Genomic DNA, 8,093 nt, shown 5'->3' with positions numbered 1-8,093 from the left:
GGAAGAATTTCTAATTAGATGAGAGGCTGCTTCTAAAGGCAATCCATGGCTGAAGGTGGGAAGTGGCGGCTTTGCACCACAGGGCTCTGTCCTTGGTCCTGCTCCGTTGAATTTTTTTTTCCTTAACCTCCCCCCCATATTTATTTCTAATTATCGAAATAATATATGTCTGCTGTAGAAAAATATAAACTATAGCTAAGCCAAAAGAAAGAAAAAGTATCCTAATCCTCACCAGCACCACTTGCTGAACAGCCTTTTTCAATTTGCTGTAACTCTGAACATTTTTAGAATACGATGTTAGGACCCGAATTCCCACAACAAAAGATAACCCACTGTTCACACTGAGGGTGCATCCTGCCAGTCTCTTTATTGCAAACAATAGCAAGAAAATGTAGCACGTTATGGGGTGCTCACTGTGAGCTGGCAACAGTCCTGAGCTTCTGACAGCCATTATTTCATTCAATCCTCCTAACCCTTTACGGGCACTTTTATGACCTATTTTTCACAGATGACAAAACCAAATCTCAGAGATGAAATGATTTGCTCACGCCACAGAGACTGGGTAAACAATTGAGGCAGGGTTTGAAGCAGGTTTTGTCGGATTCTAGAGTGGGGCTTTGAGCGACCATGGGACCCCTCTCTACAAAGGTGCCCGCATGTTCACCTAGACCCATCCCCCACTGCCTGCCCTTCCACCCCGCCCTCTACTAGTAAAGGGGGCAGTTTGTGCAGGACGGTCTGAGTCTCCCTGTTGCTTCTCTTCTGCTTGCACAGTAGCATCGGGGGACACGAATGTTATGTGCGGGAAATGCGTGAGGGGAGAAGAAAAGACACACACACGATACCTTTAAGGGTAAACAACCTTTATCCCATGTAAATGGCAATGTAGATATAATAAGCAAATGATATAATAATAAGCAGATTGATATAATAAGCAAATTGCAATGGGAAGGGGAGAAGGGAAAAGATATTCACAATCACCAGACTATGGAGGATTCACCACCAGACTGAGAAGCAACAGCCTGGGTGGGCTCCAGAGTCGGCCACTTGTCCGTGTACGAGGAGAGGTCTCATGAAGCTTCGGCGCAGTATGGGACCCTAGCTCTTTTGTAACGCGTTGTTTGGCATGAGGTCCAGGCACGAAGGCCCTTCGTGATGACGAGGCTCAAGGAACACAAAAAGGTCAACTTGTTTTTGCGATTGTCTGTTGTTTTTCTTATATATATATATTTATTTATTTTTTGAGACGGAGTCTTGCTTTGTCACCCAGGCTGGAGTACAGTGGCACGATCTCGGCTCACTGCAATCTCTGCCTTCCCAGTTCAAGTGATTCTCCTGCCTCAGCCTCCCGAATAGCTGGGATTACAGGTGCCCGCCACCATGCCTGGCTAATTTTTGTATTTTTAGTAGAGACGGGGTTTCACCAAGTTGGCCAGGCTGATCTCGAACTCCTGGACTTCGGGTGATCCACCCACCTTGGCCTCCCCAAAGTGCTGGGATTACAGACGTGAGCAACCACGCCCAGCTTTGTTTTTCACTAATGTATAGGAATAGATTAAAATAGAGATTTCTCCAAAACAGCGCTGGATGAATGCCTCAGGGGCTCACACAACCCCTTCTGGTACTTGGTGAACATTGTTTCTGTCCATGTTCAATTGAGTTCAGATTTAATATTTAACTTTTCCTCCACAACCACCTAGGATGTGATCCCACACCAGGCACAAACCCCAAGAGACTCTCCTGATCTGTCAGTAGCCACCCATGGGTGCTTACAGTAGGAGGGTGGCTTGCCTAGGAAGCCAGGAATGTATCTTTAAGTGACAAACACTTTTTAAAAACTTACTATTTTTCAAGTTCTGTTCTAAGCACTTTAGAAATAACTTTTTTTTTTTAATGACTTTTTTGGCAGAGTGCTGTGGCCCACATCTGTAATCCAGCACTTTGGGAGGCTGAAGCAGGAGGATCACTTGAGGCCAGGAGTTTGAGACCAGCCTGGGCAACATAGTGAGATCCTGTCTCAACAAAAATAGGCTGGGCGCGGTGCCTCACGCCTGTAATCCCAGCACTTTGGGAGGCTGAGGCAGGTGGATTACGAGGTCAAGAGGTCAAGACCATCCTGGCCAACATGGTGAAACCCGGTCTCTACTAAAAATACAAAAATTAGGTGGGCGTGGTGGCACGCCTGTAATCCCAGCTACTCGGGAAGCTGAGGCAGGAGAATCGCTTGAACCCAGGAGGCGGAGGTTGCAGTGAACCGAGATCACGTCACTGCACTCCAGCCTAGCGACAGAGTGAGACTCCGTCTCAAAAAAACAAAAAAAAAAAACCAAAAATAAATACTAATACAAATTAGCCGGGTATAGTGGTGCATGCCTGTTTTCCTACTAGGAAGGCTGAGGTGGGATGATCGTTTGAGCTCAGGAGTTCAAGGTTACAGTGAGCTATGACTGTGCCACTGCATTCTAGCCTCGGTGATTGAGATCCTGTCTCAAAAAAAAAAATGTTTTTTAAAGTAACATAAAGTTGGCTGGGTGTGGCGGCTCATGCATGTAATCCCAGTGCTTTGGGAGGCTGAGGCGGGCAGATCACCTGAGGTCAGGAGTTTGAGACCAGCCTGGCCCAACATGGTGAAATCCCATCTCTACTAAAAAAAATACAAAATTAGCCAGGCGTGGTAATACACACCTGTAGTCCTAGCTATTCAGGAGGCTAAGACAGGAGATCACTTGAACCTGGGAGGTGGAGGTTGCAGCAGTCCGAGATCGCGCCACTGCACTCCAGCCTGGGTGACAAAATGAGACTCCCTCTCTCAAAAAGAAAAAAAAAATAAATAAATAGAATAAATAAATAAATAAAGTAACATAAAATAAAATTGACCATTTTGTTGGTGTACAGCTTTATGAGCTTTAACACATGTATAGATTCCTAGATCCAACAATGGTGTCTGAACAATGAACATTCGTATACAAAAAGAGAACTTCAACCGAAACCTCATACCTTATACAAAAATTAGCTCAAAAGGGAAAGCAATGTAAAATAATAAAACTTTTAGAGAAAAGTAGGCGAAAATCTTCATGACCTCAGTTTAGGCAAATAGTTCTTAGACTGGACACCCAAAAGCATGAGTCACAAAAGAAAACAATTGATAAATTGGACTTCATCATAAATAAAAACTTTTGTTCTATGAAAGACAGGGTCAAGAAAATGAAAAAACCAGCTACGGACTGAAAGAAAATAGTTGCAAATCACATATTCAACAAAAGACTTGTATCCAGAATATATAAAGAACCCTTCAAACTCAACAATAAGAAAACCAACAACCCACTTAAAAAAAAAAACACACATGAACAGACACTGCACCAAGGAGGTTATAAAGATGGCAGATAAGCACATGAATAGATGTTCGACATCACTAGACAATAGAAAGATGCAATTTTTTTTTTTTGAGACAGAGCCTTGCTCTGTCACCCAGGCTGGAGTGCGGTGACGCGATCTTGGCTCACTGCAACCTATGCCTCCCGGGTTCAAGCGATTCTTTTGCCTCAGTCTACTGAGTAGCTGGGATTACAGACTTGCATCACCACGCCTGGCCAATTTTTGTATTTTTAGTAGAGATGGGGTTTCACCATACTGGCCAGGCTGGTCTCGAACTCCGGATCTCACGTGATCTGCCCACCTTGGCCTCCCAAAGTGCTGGGATTACAGGTGTGAGCCACCACGCTTGGCCGGAAAATGCAAGTTAAAACCATGATGAGGTGCCACTGTCCACACATTAGAATGGGTAATATAAAAAATATTGACAATCCAAAGTGCCGAGAGGGTGCAGAGCAATTAGAACTCTTGTCCACTGATGATGGGAATGCAAAATGGTACAGCCATCCTGGAAAACATTTTGGCACTTTTTCTGAAGTTAAGCACACAATTACATATGACCCAGAAAACTCTCTTCAGGGTATTTATCCTAGAGAGATGAATATGCCCACATGAATGTTTAAAGCCGCTTTATTCATAGTTGATCCAAAATGGAAACAGCCCTAATGTCTTTCAATGGGTAACTGAGTAAACAAACCACATTAATATATTGGCATATTTACTATTCAGCAAGAAAAAGGAATGGACTATTGATACACAGAACAAATCGGAGTAATCTCAAGGGCATTAGGAGTGGACAAAGCCTGTCTCGATAAGTTACATACTGTATTATTCCAGTTGTGTGATATTCCCTAAAAGATAGAACTATAGTGATGGTAGTGGGTGCAAACATTAGGGCTGACAGGCGTGACCACACAGGGATAGTACCAGGGGGTCCTTTGGAGTGATATAGTCCTTCTGTGTCCTGACTATGCTGGCGGTTCTAGGAGTCCTTTCTCCATTCAGTTGTCTTTGCACTTTGGTCAAAAATCAATTTGCCATATTTGCATGGGTCTATTTCTGTACTTTCTATTCTGTTCCATTTACCTAGCTATCTGTCATTTCACCTGTACCACACTCACTGTCTTTTTTTTTTTTTTTTAGATAGGGTCTCCTTCTGTCGCCTAGGCTGGAGTGCAATGGTGCAATCTCAGCTCACTGCAACCTCTGCCTCCTGGGTTCAAGCAATTCCCATGCCTCAGCCTCTTGAGTAGCTGGGATTACAGGCATGTGCCACCACGCCCAGGAATTTTTGTATTTTTAGTAGAGATGGGGTTTCTTCATGTTGCCCAGGCTGATCTTGAACTCCTAGCCTCAAGTGATCCTCCAGCCTCAGCCACTCAAAGTGCTGGGATTACAGGCATGAGCCACCTTCCTCAGCTTTTTTTTTTTTTTTTTTTTTTAGGAGACAGGGTCTTGTTTTTTTATCCAGGCAGAGTACAGTGGTGTGATCATGGCTCACGGTAACCTCACACTCCTGGGTTTAAGCAATTCCCCCACCTCAGCCTCCCAAGTAGCGGAGACTACAGGCACCACCATGACCAACAAATTAAAAAAACTTTTGGCTGGGCGTGGTGGCTCATGTCTGTATTCCCAGCACTTTGGGAGGCTGTGGCAGATGTATCATGAGGTCAGGAGTTCAAGACCATCCTGGACAATATGGTGAAACCCCATCTCTACTAAAAATACAAAAAATTAGCCGGGTGTGGTGGCGGGCACCTATAATCCCAGCTACTCGGGAGGCTGAGGCAGAGAATTGCTTGAACCCAGGAGGCAGAGGTTGCAGTTAGCTGAGATCGCGCCACTGCACTCCTGTCTGGGCGATAGAGCAAGACTCCATCTCAAAAAAAAAAAAAAAAGTTTTTTTTGTAGAGACAGGGTCTTACTATGTTGCCCAGGCTGGTCTTGAACTCCTGGCTTCAAGCAATACCTACCTCTTGACTTAGCCTCCCAAAGCATTGGAATTGTAGGTGTGAGATACCCAGCCTGGCCTAAGAGTATTGTTTTTTTAATTGTGAGTGGATTTTGAATTTTTGTCAAATGGTTTTTCTTTATCAATCAATATGAGCATTTGCTTTTTTTTTTTTTTGAGACAGAGTCTTGCTCTATCGCCCAGGCTGGAGTGCAGTAATGAGATCTTGGCTCACTGCAACCTCTGCTCCTGGGTTCAAGCGATTCTTCTGCCTCAGCCTCTGGAGTAGCTGGGATTACAGGTGCCCGCCACCACGCCCAGCTAATTTTTGTATTTTTAGTAGAGACAGGGTTTTCCCATGTTGATTAGGCTGGTCTAGAACTCCTGACCTCAAGTGATCCACCCGCCTCGGCCTCCCAAAGTGCTGGGATTACAGGCGTGAGCCACTGCGCCTGGCCAAGTGATTGATTTTTGAATATTGAACCAGCCCTGCATTGTCAGGATAAATCCCACCTGATTGTAACATATACTTTTTTTTTTGTTATATATTCCTGAGTTCAGTTGGCTAATATTTTTTTCTTTTTGAGATGCAGTCACATCCTGTCACCCAGACTGGAGTGCAGTGGCACGATCTCGGCTCACTACAGCCTCTGCCTCCCAGGTTCAAGGCATTTTCCTGTCTCAGCCTCTTGAGTAGCTGGGACTACAGGCGTATGCCCCCATGCCTGGCTAATTTTTGTATATTTAGTAGAGACAGGGTTTCACCATATTGGTCAAGCTGATCTCAAACTCCTGACCTCAGGCGATCCACCCGCCTTGGCCTCCCAAAGTGCTGGGATTACAGGCTTCAGCCACTGAGCTCGGCTTGTTTATTTATTTAGAGATGGAGTCACACTCTGCTGCCGAGGCTGGAGTGCAGTGGCACAATCTTGGCTCACTGCAATGTCTGCCTCCTGGGTTCAAGCGATTCTCCTGCCTCAGCCTCCCTAGTAGCTGGGACCACAGGTGCACACTACCACACCTGGCTAATTTTTGTATTTTTAGTAGAGACAGAGTTTCACCACATTGGCCAGGCTGGTCTCGAACTCCTGACCTCAAGTGATCCATCTGCCTCAGTCTCCCAAAGTGCTGGGATTGTAGGCGTGAGCCACCGCGCCCGGCCAGCTAATATTTTGTTGAAGATTTTTACATATATGTTCATGAGAGATATTGATCTGTAGGTTTTTTTTCTTACAATATCTTCGTTTGGTTTTGGTCTCAGGATAATGCTGCCCTCATAAAATGAACGAAGGAGTATTTTCTCTTGTTCTATTTTCTGGAAGAGATTGTGTAAAATCAGTGTTATTTCTTCTTCTTTAGTTATCCCGCTCTACTGCACACTTCCTATGATTGTGTCTGTGTTCAGGGCCAGGTGGCAGGAGGACACAAAGAGAAGAAAGCTATAGGGGTTCTTCTTCTTGGGACTACAACTGTTTTTAAAAACAAACACACACACATACACACCCAGGCTGGTGTCACTCCTGCCCACAAGTGATCCACCTCGGCGTCCCATAGTGCTGGGATTACAGACATGATCCACAGCCCCTGGCCCACAACTCTTGATCAGAGAGGGAAAGATTTGGTTGTCTGTGGACCCTGCAGCCACTGATACTACTGTCACCACTGCTACTCCGATGGAATTGTCTCGGGGCTGGGGCATGGGAGAATGAAGAAGAGAAAAATGGAGTTCCTTTTCTCTCTCTCAGTGCTAGACCTTCCCTTTCCACTCCTCGAGGCAGAACCAGCATTTCTCCTGTTGATCCTTCTCGTAGCCCCAGTGCCCATTCTGGATTTGGCACTGTCTTGTATCGAGGCTGGGGAATATCAGAGGAAAAATGAGAAACTCATTTCAGCTCAGTGGAATGTTGAATTCTGGCTTTCTTCCCCCGTTTCCCCACTGTGTTTACTTTCACACTCTTCAGAGAGCTGCCCCGTGCATGTCTGTCCATGTTTCACAGCAGCATTCAGCAGGAGAGACAGGGTGGAGGCTGCTTACTCCATCTCATCTGGAACCTAATAGCTTTTTAAACCATCACAACCATATGAAGTAGATGCTATTGTTATATACATGTGGCCGATGACAAAACTGAGGCCCTTAGAGGTTAAGTAATTTTCCTAAGATCACACAGCTAGTCAGTGGCCAACCTAGTCATCCTAGCCCCAGAGTTTGTGGTCTGAGCTGCAAGTTCCACAGCTTCAGAGGGAGCTGAACGTGACAGCTCTGTGGGGTGAGGTATCGGGCTCGCCTGCTCTGGACAGGCCCTGATATCTCACTCCCTCTAACCTGCACGGTGTGTGAAGGGAGAGTGCATAGTGTTTAGGGAATTGCTTTCTTCTTCTTCTTCTTTTTTTTTTAGACAGACTTTCACTCTGTCGTCCAGGCTGGAGTGCAGTGGCATGATCTCAGCTCATTGCAGCCTCCGCCTCCCAGGTTCCGGTGATTCTCCTGCCTCAGCCTCCCGAGTAGCTGGGATTATAGGCACGTGCCACCACGCCCAGCTAATTTTTGTATTTTTAGTAGAGACAGATTTTCACCATGTTGGCCCGGCTGGTCTCGAACTCCGGACTTCAGGTGATCCACCCACCTTGGCCTCCCAAAGTGCTAGGATTAGAGGTGTGAGCCACCGCGTCTGGCCTTTTGCTTTCTTCTTTGATGAAGATCTGGACTGTGGTGGGATAGGAATAGCCTTCTGTCTTCAAGACATACGCATGTATGTGCATGTGTGTGTGT

This window comes from Pongo abelii, chromosome 19 (assembly GCF_028885655.2).
Source record: "Pongo abelii isolate AG06213 chromosome 19, NHGRI_mPonAbe1-v2.0_pri, whole genome shotgun sequence".
In the NCBI taxonomy this organism is placed as follows: Eukaryota; Metazoa; Chordata; class Mammalia; order Primates; family Hominidae; genus Pongo; species Pongo abelii.
The sequence above is the reverse complement of the archived record's forward strand: the minus strand, read 5'-3'. Positions refer to the sequence as shown.